This window comes from Saimiri boliviensis, chromosome 6, assembly GCF_048565385.1.
Source record: "Saimiri boliviensis isolate mSaiBol1 chromosome 6, mSaiBol1.pri, whole genome shotgun sequence".
Taxonomy (NCBI): Eukaryota; Metazoa; Chordata; class Mammalia; order Primates; family Cebidae; genus Saimiri; species Saimiri boliviensis.
This window is the reverse complement of record NC_133454.1, coordinates 108,721,160-108,739,969: the sequence shown is the minus strand read 5'-3', so window position 1 is coordinate 108,739,969 and position 18,810 is coordinate 108,721,160. Positions and strand designations below refer to the sequence as shown.

The 18,810-nt window shown below is 34.8% G+C and overlaps 1 protein-coding gene across 6 annotated transcripts in view; it reads left to right on the top strand.

The window, feature by feature from the left end:
• LRRC4C (leucine rich repeat containing 4C) overlaps positions 1-18,810 on the top strand; it is a 1,358,593-nt gene that overhangs the window by 514,351 nt on the left and 825,432 nt on the right. For 5 of the 6 annotated variants that reach the window (XM_074401331.1, XM_074401329.1, XM_074401330.1 and 2 more), the window contains exon 3: positions 7,481-7,565. The gene's annotated coding sequence lies outside the window, so the exon portion shown is untranslated. Of the gene's footprint in view, positions 1-3,230; positions 3,484-7,480; positions 7,566-18,810 lie in introns of those variants that run through there. The other variant, XM_074401334.1, reaches the window with a different exon arrangement.

Genomic DNA, 18,810 nt, shown 5'->3' with positions numbered 1-18,810 from the left:
AATAATTAAGTATCTCATTTATAATTGAATTTTCTCTTCAAACTTACACTGGTTTAACAATCTAATTTTGAAGTGCCATTTTAATGCTTGACTCCAGCCAGTTCTGTTTTTTTGTCTCACTCCATTTTATATATTTAAGATCTCTGTTGGCATTTTTACATATATGTTCTTTTGAATGTATTATGTGGTTGTTCTTGTGCCATCAGAACCAGTATCTAACAAAAACAGCAACAAAAAAGATTTTGTAACTAATTTTCTGTTAAACTCTCCTTCTCTGTCTTCTTAGAATTATAATGGTAAATATTTTCAGTCTAATAATCAAGATAATACTAATACACATCATTTACTAAGAATCTGTTATGTGTGTAATAAATTATGTGTTAAAATCCATGATCCCCATTCCCCAGATAAGATGCTAAGAATTAAATAAGTAAAATAATGAGGTGATTGCATAACTAGTAACTGGATCTGAATCCAGATTTACGTGATTTTGGACTATGTAATCTTATTTCAGTTGCCTAGAGTCTTGACTAAAGTTTGAGCATCAGAGAAATCTGTTTAATAGGAAAAGCACAGAATGTTCTTATAAGAACTTTGTAGTTATTCTGGAGGCAATAGGGAGCTACTCAGTTTTAACATAGATGAAATAATGTAGTTTCATATTTGTTTGAAAAGTGTGTCAAAACCAGAATGTGCAGATAATGTAAAGGATAATGGATAAAACTAGGAGGGGGAGATCTGAAGTAAGTTACTGACAAAGTCCAATGAGAAAGTGGTTAGGATCTTATCTAAGAATAGAAGCAAGAAAATGGAGAGGAAGAGCCGAGTGAAGAAACATCTCTAAATTCAGTGGTTCAGCAATATGGGCATTTGGTCAAATTTCTTAGCTATCATACATTGTTTCCTACTTGGTAAAATGAAGATGGTACAATATTCTTCAAAATGTTACCATGAACTTTAATAATATACTATTCGAAACTTATTTGGTACATGCCACATGTCTAGGCTTTTTCATGAGCACTTTATTCTAAGAATTAAATTCTCTCAGCAAGCGCATTATTTAGGTACTATCACTATCACAGTTTCATGGATGAGGAAACCGAAGCACAAAGAGGTGAAGTATAAAGGGGTGACATTGTGACAGCATGAGATTAAAATAATTGCAGGTATTATATGTCTGGCATATAGAAGGTGCTTTGTAAATGACTATAATTAGCCAAGTAGACGAATGTCCTTGAGAGGTAGAAGCAAATTGTACTCAAGTTTGTTACATGGCAATCTAGCACTTGTTTATGTGAACTGAACTCTGATTGGACCTTCATGGACAGAGTGCAGGTGTTGTCCTTGGTGCTGGGAATACAGGGACGAAATAAATCCCTGTCATCACAATGATATCTGTCTGCTAAAACAAATGATTTGATGACAGGTAATTGAATGAAGGAAACTGAGTTGGACTACTTCCAAATTATTTTCTGCAACATACTGTATTCTGGAAACTTTTGCCTGGGGAGATGCCGCAGGGACAAAGGCTCAGCAACCATCTTCACTTTGCCGTATTTTCAGTGAGGACAAAGGAAACAAACTGGCTTCAATCCCTTCTTAAGCCCTTTTTACACAGAGTTCACCTTAAACTCTGGACTGTTACAGGTTCAAAGCTAGATACAAAGTGTCTAGTTTCTGTTGAATCCCCATGTCCCAAAAGAGTGACTAAAACTGTGTGGGCAGTTAACTACTGCGTCTTGAATGAATAGATGAATGAATGAATTTGGGTAATTTTTATTTTTTTTATTTTTTTTATTTTTTTTTATTTTTATTTATTTTTTTTTTTTTGAGACGGAGTTTCGCTCTTGTTACCCAGGCTGGAGTGCAATGGCCCGATCTCGGCTCACCGCAACCTCCGCCTCCTGGGTTCAGGCAATTCTCCTGCCTCAGCCTCCTGAGTAGCTGGGATTACAGGCACGCACCACCATGCCCAGTTATTTTTTTTGTATTTTTAGTAGAGACGGGGTTTCACTATGTTGACCAGGATGGTCTCGATCTCTTGACCTTGTGATCCACCCGCCTCAGCCTCCCAAAGTGCTGGGATTACAGGCTTGAGCCACCGCGCCCGGCTTGTAATTTTTATTTTTTAAGCCATTCATCATTTACAGTAAGTTGATTTCTGAGGAAAATATGAATATTGAAGGATTAATTACTAACTGGTGTATGTGCTAGGATTGATAGTTATGCAAAGAACATATAATGATTTAAAAGTAGCTCTTAAGAGTCATTTATAACAAACATTGAAGAGATAATTTTAGCCATTTTACCTGAGCACTAAAACCAGCGCATCTCTTTGAATTTCAGAAGTGTCATTGTGCCACCTGTTTTTTAAATTAAATATCATTCAAAATTCATATCATAAACAACTTTGTGGATACACTAATGCTCAATATAAAAGCATCATTTAGACTTACCCCATAGTAAACAAATCATGAGAAAATTATTCCATGTTCTTCCACCTAGTTTTTGTACATGGACATATATATCATCACAGAATAATTGTTATTTTAGAATTTCCTTTTATTCATTCACTATTATAAACATTTCTATAACATTATATAATTATATAAATACCATTTTAATATCTGGATAATATTCTTCTATTTGTCCCAGTCCTGTGTGGCCACTCACCCACTCATCTGCAATAGAAATGTAGAATGTTATCAATTCCAGGTGGTATCTAAAAGCAGACATTTGCAAGATAGAACCGTTACATTGTAGCATTCTCTAGTTTGAGAAGAGCTTGTAATTCATGCAATTAAATAATTCCCTTCATTTGAGGTTAAAGACACAGACATCAAGGGAGTTGTGGGAACTTGAGTAGTGTTCTGAGAAGAATGGTAGAGTGTCAGATGAAAGTTTTTCAGCTGTGATCTGAACCAATCACTTCACTCCCTTGTGCCTTAATGTGGTCAAGTCTCACTCAGCTATACCATACTTTTAGGAATGTTGTGTTTATCTATTTAAGAAGAGGCAGCAGGTTGTTAAAACTAACGAATGGTATTTTCAAATTCATTTATACAACTCTGAATCAAAATAAATTATATTATGTGTTTACCATAATATTGGACACATAGTATGTGTTGAACACATACACTTACTGCCATTGTATTGTTATTATTGTTGTTTGTACAATGTCTCTACTTGGTGTAGGATAGGCATGTTTTAGAGCTGTTCCTCAGTATATTATCAAGTACAGTGAATTATCCATAGGATTCTTCCCCCCTTGCTCGGATCTTTTCTCTGTGACAGTACGGAATCATTGTGGTGCACTCATCCAAACAGAAAGGTCAGAGGGAGATTACTGTTTTTTTCTTTTTTCCCACCAGAATGGCTGTTTATCAGGAGGAAACTGTCAGAACTGGAGGAAGACATGTGCCTGTTCATTCATCTTTGCCCCTTTCTGCCAATGCAGGATAACAACTGAAAGAACATTATCAAGTGATTGCTTTTTAAATGACTTCAAGCAGTGGTGCTTCCAATTAGATTGATATTTGTCATAACTATTTTACTGGCTCTTGGTAATCACAGAGTGAATTACTGCTATTACTTGCCAACATTGCAATGAATCAGTTCACAGAAGCAATGGCAAAGAAGAGCAGGCTGGGTGCAGTGGCTCACACTTGTAATTCCAGCACTTTCAGGGACAATGGCAGGAGGATCACTTGAACACAGAGTTTAAGACAAGCCTGGAAACATGGAGACCTGTCTCCACAAACAAACAAAAAAAGCTAGGCATGGTGGCATGTGCCTCAGTCCCAGCTACTCAGCAGGCTGAGGTGGGAGAATTGCCTGAACACAGGAGTTCAAGACTTCAGTAAGCCATGATCATGCCACTTCATTCCAGCCAGGGAGACTCAGTCTCATAAAAGACAAAAACAACCACCCTACACACACACACACACACACACACACACACACACACACAGTGAATTACTGGAGAGAATACAACTAAAGAGTTATGCAATAAAGTGGTGGTGTCCTAAAGACGAGTACCCTAGTATTAGTTGTTCCGCTTTTTTTTATTTCAACTTTTATTATTTTAGACATGGAGGTGCATGTGCATATTTATTACATGGGAATCTGGTGTGAGGCTGAGGTTTGGGGTATGAATCCCATTATCCAGGTAATTAGCATAGGACCTGATAGGTACTTTTTCAAGCATCTCTCGCCCTCCCTCCCCACTCTAGTAGATGGCAGCATCTGTTGTTCAAATATTTTTGTTTCTGTGTGCTCAATGTTTAGCTCACACTTACAAGTGAGAATGTGGAGTTTTCTGTTCCTGTGTTGATTCACTTAGGATTATGTCCTCAAACTGCATCCAGGCTGCTGCAAATGACATTGTTTCATTATTATTTATGGTTTCATAATATTCCACATTTATATCTGCCACATTTTATTTATCCAGTCTACCATTGGATATTTACGTACTACATTTTCTTTATGCAGTCTGCCATTGTTAGGCCCCTGGGTTGATTCCACATCTTTGCTATTGCGAATAGCACAGCAATGAACATAAACCCACTGACAATGTTAGACAGTTACTTTGTGTTTAATTCATCATTAGTCTTCCAGATGCTCTCCAGACTTTCTCAGTTAAGTGTGATTGCCTTCTTAGAACTCTGCTGTATTAACTCCAGATTATATAATTCTAATTTCAAATTAGAATTTGTTTTTGTGTTACAAAGCTTCCTAGGTTGGCATCGCAGTTTCATCATTACTGGCTTTGTGTCCTTATTTAAATCATTTAATCTTTCTCTCCCTATTTTCTATTTTTTTAATGGACATGATTATAGCTGCATCTACAAAGCACTGAGAATAAAATAAAATATGATGTTAGTAATTAGTGTAGTGTCTGATGTATAGTAAGTGCTTGAAAGTGTTAGATACTATTGTTGCCATTATTAATTTGATTAGTAGTATGTGACATATTTCCTAGGATCTGTAAATCAGGCAAATATAAATTACCTATTTTTAGGTGTTAATAATACTTATTATGGTGAAAAATGACCTACTTTACAAATCAAAAAACACAACGTTAATACTGGGTCCACCATAAACTAATTATAATATCTAGAATCACTGCAGCTCATCTGCATGCCAATACACATTTTTTCTCAGAACTCAGGTAAGTTTTAAACTATGTTATCCATACAATTTGGCATGTTTTACTTAGTAGCTTTTAGTACTCTGATCACACTTTTACTGATAGTCCAATTTTATTTACTCAGCTCCCTTTTAAGAGTGATTGAGAATACGTTATTATTCTAGTTTATAGCTGAGGACCTGAGACTCAGAATGAAGTTACATCACTAAACACAGTGAAACAAGAATTAGAACCTAGATTTTCTTAAATCAAAAGAATAAATTCATTTATCTTGTGACTTTCTAAGCTATCTGAAAGAGTAAACCACCCTATATACTTTTCTGCTCCAATAGAATGACTTCTCTTGGGAATACATTCTAAACATATGTGTCATTAGGCAATTTCATTCTCTTAAGAACATCATATGGTGTACTTATGCAGACCTTTATTGTATACCCTACTATACACCTGGGCTATGTGGTAAAGCTCATTGCTCCTAGGCTACACACCCGTGCAGCATGTTACTGTACTGAAATATATAGGAAGTTGTAACACAGTGCTAAGTATTTATATATCTAAAAATACCTAATCATAAAAAGTGTAAAGTGAACATGTGATATTATAATCTTGTAAGACCACTGTCATGTAAGTGATCTGTTGTTGACTGAAACATCATGTGCAGTATATGACTATATTAAGCAGACATGGCTCTCTTTGGTCAGGACAGACACAGATGAAAACAATAATAAAGGCGCAAGATTTTCCTCTGCATCTTAGTTAAGGAAGCTGTAAAGGCAATGAATTTTGAACCCAATAATATTGGTAAATTATTTAGTAATCTAATTTCACTTCTTTTATCAATAAAATATTTAAGCCCCTACTACATACCTATTTTGAATGTATTTTGTTATTCAGGGAACCAAGGAGTACAGCAGTGGAAAAAAAAAAAAAAGGAAATCCCCACCCTTATGGGGTTTCCTTGCCTACTGGAAGGAAAATAACAATTTTAAAAATTCTGTTTGTCAAAGCTGTTGTATACTAGATGGTAACAAGTGATTTGAACCAAAATTAAGGAGGGAAAGAATAGTCAAGGTGTAAGTCACATGTTAGTATTTTTGAGTAAGGAAATGGTGGCCTGTTGATCTGACCTGTGAAAAAATGGCAGGAAGAGAAAAATTGGTGGTGACAGGGAGCTCACTTTGGAATATTCTACATTTAAATAATTTATTACCACTCTAAATGTGTATATCAAGTAGAGAGTTGGCTGGGCTAAGATATAAATTTGTCAATTCCAGGTGTATAAATGGTATTTAAAGTTATAAACCTGGATTAGACCTTGATGGGAGTTAGTCTAATAGGAAGTAGGAGATGGTCAACAGATAAGCCGTTATTATTACAAAAAATTAGAAGGAAACTTTAGAGGAGACTAAGAAAGTTTGACCCATCGTGGGAAGACTAGAGAGAATGGTCCTTTGGAAGCCAAATGAAAAAAAAAAAAAGTGTCTTAGTTGGAAAGAAATATTAAATTATTATAGTGTAAACTATAGCAGTGCTAACTAAATCTAATTTACTCCAGAATAGAATAAGGAGCAATTGAAAGTAGTGTCTGAATATCTATTATTTGAGTAAGGCAGGTGGTGATTAAAGAAAGTAAACACATGAGTGCACACACATGCACATGCAGATAAAACATTTTTCCTGCCTCAGAGCGCAAAGGCAAGGAGATAGAATTAGGAACACCGGTTATAAATCTCATAATATGTGACAAACAAAGGTCTGTGGGATTACAGATGAGGTAGAGATTAATTTTGATTGGCAGCTTCAGGGGGAAAAGGTCGTATTTGAGCTGGGTATTAAAGAAAACTATGAGTTTGTGGATGAGAAATAGTAGACAAAAGAATAATGACATTTAAAGTGGATAAGATAGAATGGAAAATGATATGCAGGCATGAAAAGTCACAGTATATTTAAATGGGGAATAAACTCATTTCACAAAAATAGACCAGGCAAAGGAAGCAGGGATAAATAGCACCAGATATACCTTTTTTCCTTTGTTAAAAATCTTGCTCAACAAGCCAGTAGAAAGACACATTTGATAAAGTGAGATTTTTCGCAGAACCAAACATTGTGCTTACCATCATCTTGCAAAAAGCCTTTTATATTCTGGGAAAAGCCTCCAGCATGACATAATATAAAATGAATATACACTTGGATAAACATAGTGTAGAGAAATATAAATTATTCCCCATAGGTTATTCCATTAGGTCAGTTTTAATTTCAAATAACTTTGCCTGGGCTATTTTCTAACTTCCTTAAATGTAATGCCATGTTTTAATTTTATCTCTTTTCTAGAAATGGTTCTCTTTAATACGAGGCTGCATGGTCACCCAACGAGAGAGGGGCCAAATAAGCTGGAACATCATCTAATACACTGAATGTACGTGAGTACAACATTAATAGCTTTAAACAAAAGTGGAAAGAAATGTGGTTTCCTCTATGACTTATACTGCCTTGGAATAGTCCATGTTTGTGAATTAATATGGTTAATTGCTGGATATGTGGCATAAACCAAGCTCTCCCTGGTAAGCGTGGGGTTGCTGCACACACACGTGTCAGGGCTCCATTTCTCCTCTAAATTACAGTTTTGCCTGGAGTCAGTTTGTCTTTTGTAGCTGCTCTGCTTCTAGTAAAACACTGAAAGCCTGCTTTCCAACTGAAGTTGCATGTATTTTCGCTTATTCCACTTTCTGACTCCTACTGAACTCGTAATGTACCCCTCCTTTATCTTTCTTTATCGCTCTGGTCTATCGGACACTTACACTTAGCTTTATTTGCCACTCAGAATCCAAAGTCAGTCACTGAATTCTCTCCAACCCTCTAGTTCTCTATGAAATCTATCCCCTGACATAACTTTCTTGCCAGTTGACCAGTTAATATTTATTTGTATAATTGATTATTGGATGTACCTTTTGCTAGATCAAATTTTCCATGCAGGTAAGAATCATGTCCGTTTAGTCATACCTCTTAGATATTCAACAGGACTATGATCTCTGACCCCATCAAGTCGTGAGTAGGATGTGACCACTTAAAATGCTCCAACTTTTTGTGCATTTTTAAAAATCTCTATTCACCCTGGGCTCAAACCTTGCCCTGACTTCCTTAGTTTCAAATGAATTAGCCTTCTGGTTTATAAAATGATGAGACCATTTAATGTGCACATCACTGAATGTTTCTTCTTTAGACCTTAAAATACCTCTCTATTTTTACCTATATTCCATTTATTTTCCTCCAAAATAATCCCTCATATTAAATTTTAATTACAACACTTTCATTACTTTACCAATTTTACTGAATCAGTTATTCATATCTAAATTTGCATTTCTCCATTTCCCTGGTTCCTTTCATGCATACTAAAACCAAACATGTTTCTCTAATCCTGGAAACATCTAAACAACTAAAATCTAAACAAAACGATTCCCCCTCATTTCAGTCTTTTCATGTGTTTTTCCCCAAATTAGCCTCTCTTTACCTATTCAAACTTCTTGAAAAAACTGTCAATATTCTTTGCCAATACATGGTAAATATAGGAGAAGGGATTATTTTTGTTTCATTGTGCCGTGTATTTCCAGTACCTAACATAGTATTTAAAATGGTAGGATAACCATATATATGTCTCATCACTTCTTCAGAGTCACACCCCCTTGAGGTCAGGACAATTAACTTGGTTACTTCTTTTGCTTCCTAACTCTTCACAAATAATTTATTATTCAGTTTTTTACTAATGACTTTAATTAATAGACTTAAGTACTAAGCATTAATAGAACTAATTACTAGATTTGAGTACTCTGATATTACTGAGACAACTTTAATACTACCTTTGATAAAATGTTTTGTTCCTGAAATAAAAATGTAAAAAATGGAATAGAATATCCTGTTATAAACCATTTCAAAATCATTGGAGGAAGAAACCAAAAACTTTATACCAAATGAATCATGACATTTATATATAGGCTTCATAATTATATATAATCAATTAAAAAAATAATTAGAAGTATCTATGTATGTGTATGCTACACCACACACACACACACACACACACACACACACACACACACACCCCTTTACTCTTGGCTACTTTAGTGTATTATGTGCCTGCAGTATATATCAATTAGGGCTGTATGATAAACATTTATGCATGCGACCTTAGACATATACAACACAAATAAGTCAAATAAAATATAACCCCATATAAGCTAACATTCTCACAAAATCTGAGTTAAATTGTAAGACTGTACATTATACATTCTTAAGCAATAAGAACACATGTATGCACACATGTCTAAAAAATTGCTTGTAACTACTCGATCAATGAATAGTTACTGATTAAATTATTTATAAGAAAGTAAAAGCCTTTTCTACTGTCTTTAAATTCCTAATAAATGCACACAATAGAAGTTAGAAAACCCTAAGCAACTGTTTTAGGAGTTTGAACAGAGATTTAATAGTTGTTCCACATTTCCCTTCCCTCTATCTTCATTTTCTGCAAACCCAGAATAGGTTCTCATTTATTTGCTGTTTGATTCTTTTCTTCCACTAACTCATATGGATCCGAAGATTGAGTTGAGTGTATTTTCCCCAAGTCTGATATTCTAAAACTTCTTTGGGACACAGTTTCTTGTAATTACCTATAGCTGCATTTACTAAAACCCACGGATTAAAGTTTTCCTACCATGCACCTTGCTCAGGCCTTTGAAGATATTAGGGTCTATGGAAAGGGATCAGGAAACTTCAAATGGATTGGTGGCTTGAGGGCCAAATAATTTATTGTTTAATTAACTTTTCTGTTTTCCTATTAGTCATGACTTCACATAAACATAAATAATCTAAGAAATGTTTGGGGGATATTTATTTTATCTCCCAGTAAAAAGTTTTGAATGTAGCCATTTTCAGACTTAAAATATAACTTCTAACTGCTTGTATGATGTTCACTCATATGGATCACTGTTTATCATAGGGGCATTTGTAAAATCAAAATAATTAACAAAGTAGTAATATTTTAAAAATCTAGACACAGTAACAATTCAGGATGAGCCATCAAGGCTTATAGAGAATCACTTTAACATGGGAGGTCTCTCAGTCTCTAATTTGGTAAGTTGAATGATTCTGTGGTTTACGATCTTCGCCTTTTCTGTAAATATTTGGCTTATACATTGGGTCAAGCATTAAAACCATGTCTGCATGTGATGTGTCAGAGACACTAATTCAGAACCACAATTTCTATTATATTCATTATATTTAGTTGTTCAGCTAGCTCTCTTTTGTTTGCCTTTTTTTTTTTTCATTTTAAAACCATGAAACTAAAGCTTTATTAAGCTCTTACTATGTACAAGCATTATCTCATTTTATCCTCACAATGATCCCTCAAGTAGGTATTACTGTCTGCAGTTTACATAAAAGCATTACCTGTACTGATCTTTCCTTTTAAGATTTTTTTTATACTTTAAGTTCTGGGTTACATGTGCAGAACATGCAGGATTGCTATGTAGGTACACACATGTCATGGTGGTTTGCTGCCTCCATCACCCACCCCCCGTCACCTACATCAGACATTTCTCCCAATGTTATCATTCCCTACACCCTGCTATCCCTCCCCTAGCTCCATGCCCCACAACACACCCCAGTGTGTGATGTTCCCATTGCTGTGTCCATGTCTTCTCATTGTTTGACATCCACCTATGCGTGAGAACATGTGGTTTTTGGTTTTCTGTTCTTGTGACAGTTTGCTGAGAATGATGGTTTCCAGATTCATCTACGTGTTTGCCTCTTTTTATGCTGTTTTCTTTCCCGGAAGTTGACCTGTAAAAACTAGAACAATAGACTTCAGTCCCTTATTTGGCCATTGGGAAGCCACAGCAGCAGTTAATAAGAAAGAAAAAGTGAAATTAGGGTGTCTACTCCCCACGTTTATTGGTTTGTTCGTCTCAGACTGGCTGGATTCCTCAGCTAAAGGTTTGGAATATTTCTTGTCTACTTTCTAGCCATGAAACATAACAGACGCTGCCCACCAGAATGGCTTTTCCCTTTACTACCTTCTGTACTAGAAGTGGTAACAACACTTTTTCTCTTACTAGCCCCAGGTCCTGCATTCTCATTTATGGCTCCCTAAATCCTGGTTATATCTTTGTAAGGAACTTTCACTGAAATATCTTAATTTGAGTGTGCAAGCTATTTCCTATCAGAAATCTGATTGGTAGAATTATCATTGCTGTTCCTAAATTAGCTTCATATTGATTATAATTTTGCAAAATTATGGCGAGTAGTGCTGAATATTAAATTAAATGTAACTAGGATGATAGACATGAATTACATATCAACAGAGAAAAGGTCTTGGAAAAATAAGAAAAAAATACTGCATTAGTAACATTTGCTCTTTGCTTTCATATGTTTACTTTGGACACTAAATTACACTTAAGAATTGAATAAGTAGAAGTTGGTGCTATATCTGGTGAACTTTTTTCCCTTTTATCTACAGATAGACAGCACTGAAGTTATAATGAATTTACAAGGACATCCAAACCACATTTTTCTCCATTTAATTTTTTGTTTTAAAAAATGTTAGAGGTTAGTTAATTGATATGGCCACAATTTGCACTATTTTGTTTTTATTTATTTATTTTTATTTGTATACATTTAAGGGGTACAAGTGCAATTTTGTTACACGAATATATTGCATAGTGGTGAGGGCTGATCACTTCACGGTTCTAGCACCTGAGTAAGTTAAACTCTTTTAGAACTTGATAAACTTTTAAAGAAGTAAGAGATTAATGTGGCATGGATGGCCATATTTGCCAAAAGGAAGGCTGGCTGTGTTGGTATTGTTGGCATCTGGCAGGTCAAATGATTATTTTAATAATTTGCTTTTATTTTTGCCATTTTAAGGAGTAAGTGTCTAACACCAATAGAATTGGACTTCTTACATCTGTAAAGAATTCAAAAGAGAAACACATTTTCTTATTTAATTACACAAATTAACCTCTGAATACTTTTTAATATTTGTATGAAAGAGGCAGTTCTTGGTATTAAATTTAACCTTGTAAAATGGTACGCAATTATGCACCAAAATGTTTGCACAGCATTTTAGTATTTTAAATTTGCTTGCTGATTTGAAATTATAAAACAAATTACAGATTTTTTGTGAAGTAGTTGGAAAATTAAGAAAAAAAAGTATAACCCTAGCATAGAACAATTATAATTTTAGTTCACTTACCCCAATTTTCTTATATAGTTTTAGTTTTAGTTCACATAAAATATCTTTATTCAAAGGCCAAGGATTTTTCCAAATTTTTATATAGTTTTATAATAATCAAAATTATTAAATGATTTTAGTAATTTAATAATTAAAGTTAACATTTGTAAAAAATGCCAAAGCAAACATGCTAAATTATGAGTGGATATTGGCATTCTTAAATACCTTTAGGAAGGCTGCCAGTCACAGAGTAAATATTCAATAGATGTTAGCTATCATTATTTAATGAAAGAGAACATGGAGTCTTAAAAATATAGATTGCCTCCATTATTGACATTTTAAAATATGCAACTACTTTCATATCGTGAATTAGCAACTTTCATCAATTCTAAGATGCATAGTTATTTTTTCAAAAATTTCCAGCTCCATCTCATTGTGTGCCTCAAACACTATAATGTTTAATTTTCAATATGTTTTTATTTTGTGTGATATATAAAAAAGTAGGATGGTCATGACATCTTAATATTTCAATTTCCAAGATTAGGTTGTCAAACCCAGGAGAGTGAGTGTGTGTGTGTGTGTGTGTGTGTGTGTGTTTGCGTGTGTGTGTGTATGTGTTTGAGCACAGGCACACCTGTGACCTGGAATTCTGAAAGAAAAGTGAGGTTAGACCATACCACTTTTATATCATCATCTGGAAGTCCTTCCTATTTTTCACCATAAAAATGGCTACAAAACACCATAAGATTTAGCTAGTGAAACAATAAGAAAGCAATTAATTTCACTACTTGAGTTATAGGTTTTTTTTAAAAAAATGATATATTTGTAACTAATATTTTCCTTTTAAACTTCTAAATAATGTTTTAGGTCATATGTTATGGATCTACTTACAAAAAAACACCACCTTACATTGATTCCTTAGGAAAATTACTAAAAGTAAGTAAAAAATATTTTTCCCTCTCTGAGACAACATCTTTTTAAAAGATGGTAATTGGATACACATACCTCTCCTCAGTAATTAAGCAGAAACTAGGCTCTGTGTGGAACACCTAAGTGAACTATAGGCTGTCAAAAGCGTCCCTCCAAGTACTTCCTACCTGTAGGCAAAACCACCATTTAGTTATAATAATATAGATTATATTTTAATCAATATGCCCTTTGCTCTTAATCCATTTTTAACTGCCTAAAGAGGCTTTAATAACATGTTATGGAAAGCACCCACCTAGAGTAACTCCAAAGAAAAAAGGGCTAGAATCATTTCATTTCCAATTGATTATGTACAAAATTGACTTACATTTTTTTGCATACTTCTTTTTCCTAGAAACACATAGCGTTTATGTACTCAAGGTGTCTTTCTTGGCAACATAAAAGGAATCTGTAGGTTTTATTGGTAGCACAAACTTTATAAAAATTAACAAATATTTGTTTTCTTATTTTTTGTAAGGACTAGATGTTTGACAATATTCGGGTTTTTTTGTTTGTTTGTTTAGTTGGTTTTTGAGATGGAATCTTTCTCTGTTGTCCAGGCTGGAGTAAAATGGCATGATCTTGTCTTATTGCAATCTCCACTTCCCAGGTTCAAGCAATTCTCCTGCCTCAGCCTCCTGAGTAGCTGGGATTACAGGCGTGCATTACCATAACCAGCTAATTTTTGTATTTTTAAGTAGAGAGGGGGTTTCAGCATATTGGCCAGGCTGGTCTGTAACTCCTGATCTCATGATTTGCCCATGTTGGCCTTCCAAAGGGCTGGAATTACAGGTGTGAGCCACTGTGCCCAGCTGATAATATTCTTTAATAATCAGCACCTGCCATATTACAGATGTAAGCCAGATTTTACTATTACCTAAATTTGCTTATTTTATTGATTAGCTTTATGTTGTACAATAGCATACTAATTTTGAAAATATCAGAAAAGAAATACATGTTACTTAAGAATCTGAACACACAGGCTGGGCGGGGTGGCTCCCACCTATAATCCCAGCAATTTGGAGAGGCCGAGGTGGGCAGATCATGAGGTCAGGAGTTCAGGACTGGCTTAGCCAATATGGTGAAACCTTGTCTCTACTAAAAATACAAAAATTAGCCCAATGTGGTGGCGGGTACCTACAGTCCCACCTACTCAGGAGGCTGAGACAGAAGAATCACTTGAACCCGTGAGATGGAGGTTGCAGTGAGCAGAGATTGCAGCCTAGGTGACAGAGTGAGACTCTATCCCCCACCAAAAAAAGCAAAAACGAAAAAGAATCTGAACAGTTATGATTCTCCTCTGACAAACATAACCATCCGTAACAATGATGCACATATAATTAGTTTATCTATGCACGTATCTCAAGTTTTAATTTAACATTTTATTGAAAATATTTTTCCTATTAAATAAGTATATATGTAACTTTTTAAAAAACATTTTTTAAGGTTTCATGGTATTTCTGTGTAGACTTCTATCTTGACTTATTTAATGAATACGCTAGTATTAAAAGTATAGTAAAACCAAATATACATGGTTAAAAACAGTGGTGGATCAATATGCTTATCATTCAGTGTGAGTACCCATCTCTATTTAAGTAGATTAATTTACCAAATGAAAATATTGGAATAATAGGAATACATTTCAATGTCTTAAATACTTGCCAAATTTAGAATGTGTGTGTGTGTGTGTGTGTGTGTGTGTGTGTGTGTGTGTGTGTGAGTTTTCTTTCTTTCTCTTCTTCTTTTTGAGATGTAGTATAGTTCTGTCTCCCAGGCTGGAGTACAGTGGCGGGATCTCAGCTCACTACAACCTCTGCCTCCCCAGTTCAAGCAATTCTCCTGCCTCGGCCTCCCAAGTAGCTGGGATTACAGGTGCTTGCCACCATGCCCAGCTAATTTTTGTATTTTTAGTAGAGACAGCATTTCACCATGTTGGCCAGGCTGGTCTCAAACTCCTGATCTCGTGATCTGCCAACCCCTGCCTCCCAAAGTGCTGGGATTACACGCATGAGCCACTGTGCCAGCCAGAAGATTTTTATCAAGCATTGTAAGAGAGTGCTTTAGTATTTTCAAAAAATATTTGCCAATCTGATAAATGACAATGCTCTTTCATTATTATTTAGATTTTCTTTTTTCACCATTAATGAACATTAATCATTGTAAAACATTTATTTTCTGACTTTATTTTGTTTTTCATTAGTTGTCCATTTTTGTCCTTAGCTGCATCATGTCTAGTGAGCACAAATTAGAGAGGTAGACATCATGTACAACATGGAGGTCACAGAGTAGAAGGAAAGAAGGCAGCCTCCCTAGTAAGCGTCCCTGCCTGCTGGAAAGCAGTCTCTTCCTCTGGAGACTTATGATGAATTTGGCATTTGTACTGAATGCCAAAGCAATCATGCAATTTAGTGAAGCTCAGGTCTGACTAGTTCTTGGCATTTCTGTTGATTAAATGAAAAAAAAAAAAAAAAAAAAAGAATTGGACTTTTTTTTAAAACCATTTTTAGCAGATGTTATCAGCACCATTAACAGTAATGTTTAGGAGGTTTCTACATTTAAATAAGCACTCAAAGAAAAGCAGAAACAACATGTTTGACCATATACCATGTTTTAGAAAGAAACTAAAGATTTATCAATATTTTGCCAGTAGGCTTGTCTATTTTGTTATAGAATTTATTTCATCCATTTTTATACTCCCAGTATCTAAAATAATGTCTGGCACATAGAAGAATTCCAGTAAATGTGAAATGATTTCTAATTTACAAACAACAAAATAAATGATAAGAGAGATTAAGTAATTTTTACCACGGGGACCCAGCTAGAAAGCGATAGTTTCAGGATTCAACATTAGTTTGTCCAAACCAAAACTCTATGCTCTAAATATTATATATAATATTTCTTCCTATTATAAATTTCCCCTTTTATCTATTCTACCTGGAAGAATAAATTAAATTATGCTGTGAAGCAAAGAACTTCAATATCTTGGAAGCTTAAAATGGTAAAAGTTTCATTCTTATATATGCTGTGTAACAGTCTCAGGTTAACCAACTTTTGTCAATTCACCAACCGTTGTCACTTCTCCAAGATCCAGACTGAGGTAGCAGATTGACAGCTGCCAAGGCAAAGAAATTGAGAAAGAGAGTGTGCTGGATAATCTTTCCCTGGTTTGTTAAAGCTTTTGCCAGAAGTGATGTGTGACATATCTACTCATATATCACTTGTCAAAGCAATTTATGAATTAAGCTTCATGAGGGCTTGATGATTGGTAAAATGAAATTAGGTAGCCCAACAAATCACAAGGGTTTTTACTGAGTGAAGAAGGTTGACAAGAGAAGAAGATGAAAATATGGTACACGGAAAAAGAGAGAAAGAGAGAGAGAAAGAGAGAGAGAGAGAAATATTTGGGGATGGCTCCTCCCACTTGTCACTAAATACTCAAACAACTAACTTCCATGCATAGCACATTTACTGTCTCCCTAGAAGAAACAACCCAAGCTGTATGTCCAGTCTGCGTCTATGTTAATCATACAAGCTTCCTTTTGGCTTGGAGAAATATGAATAGAAAGTCAGATTTTCTGTTCCTTTCAAAGGTGATGTGTAATATCAGAGACAGAAATAAACATATTTGCTGGTATTGAATATATTCTTGGATTACCTATAATTTTGCTCTATGGAGGAGGTCCTTCTCTCCATAATTTTATCTTCTATGTTTTCTTATTTTAGCCTTTGAGAGATTATTTTTAAAATACTATTTATGGATACATAATAATTGTATGTATTTATAGGATACATGTGATATTACAATATGTGGATACAAGGATACAATGTGTAATAATCAGTCAGTTATTTAGCATATTCCTCATCTCAAACATCTATCATTTCTTTGTACTGTGAACCTTCCAGATCTTCTCTTCTAGCTATTTTGAAATACATGGTAAATAATTGTTAACTGTAGTTACCCTCCTGTGCTATCAAATAACAGAATTTATTTCTTCTCTCTAACTGTATATTAACACCATTAACTAATCCCTCTTCATCCCACCCTTCCCTGCCCAGCCTTATCAATTTGATGCCAGTAGCTTCTACATGTTGTTGGCAATACCACTAGTACTTTTGACATTTTATATATATATATATATATATATATATATATATATATATATATATATATAGAGAGAGAGAGAGAGAGAGAGAGAGAGAGAGAGAGAGACAGAGTTTCACTCTTGTTACCCAGGCTGGAGTGCAATGGTGTGACCTCGGCTCACCGCAACCTCCGCCTCCTGGGTTCAGGCAATTCTCCTGCCTCAGCCTCCTGAGTAGCTGGGATTACAGCCACACACCACCATGCCAAGCTAATTTTTTGTATTTACTTTTAGTAGAGACGGGGTTTCACCATGTTGACCAGGATGGTCTCAATCTCTTGACCTCGTGATCCACCTGCCTTGGCCTCCCTAAATGCTGGGATTACAGGCGTGAGCCACTGCACCCGGCAGCATACAATTATTTTTTAGCTTTTGCTACATTTCATTATTTTCTTCCAAACTTACCTCTTTCAAACTCTAAGCTGAATTACGGGCATGTAAGGCCTACCAGGTTTCCATGAGAGAACCATATCCTTTATCTCCCTGCTCATAGTCAAAGTGTTCAATTGAACACTAGGCAGCTGAACTCTTATTCTCTCACCTTACTCCATGCTTTCAACAATGTGTGTGATGGCAGAGTTTGGATTGCATCTTTGGTACAAGCTTCCATTTTTAATGGCTTTGTACGTAAGATCTTATATATATATATATATATATATATATATATATATATATATATATATGCAAGTGTCTGAATTCATGGGATGACTTTATTTCCTTTAATTACTAACTGTAAGCTAACTAATTGCTTTCTGAACTCATCTCTTTTTTCTCTAATGCATTGCTAAATACAGAAAACATCAAAAATTAGCATTAACATTCTGTAGTCTAATTCTTCTTCCAAAGCTACAATTTCATTAGTTCTACAGAATAACGTCCAACTTACAAGAAGTGAAGTTTCACCAATTGGTTGGTCATTACTTAAGACAGGTTATCATATATCTTGTCTCCTATAACAATGTTCTCATTATTAGTGTCTATTCAGCCAATGATTTTTTTAGATTTTTCTATTATAGCATTCTTCTTTTAGATATTATTTGTTAGGATTCCAAATAAACTAGTTTAGTAAAAAAAAAAAATTCAACATATCAGTTATTTAAAATAAAAAAGTATATTATTTACTTACATTATATATCCATTATAGACAGATCTGTTTTATGTCATTTTACTCAGGATGCCAGGCTGAGGGAGGTTTCATCTTTACACTTTTTTTTTTTTTTTTTTGAGACGGAGTTTCGCTCTTGTTGCCCAGGCTGGAGTGCAATGGCGCGATCTCGGCTCACCGCAACCTCCGCCTCCTGGGTTCAGGCAATTCTCCTGCCTCAGCC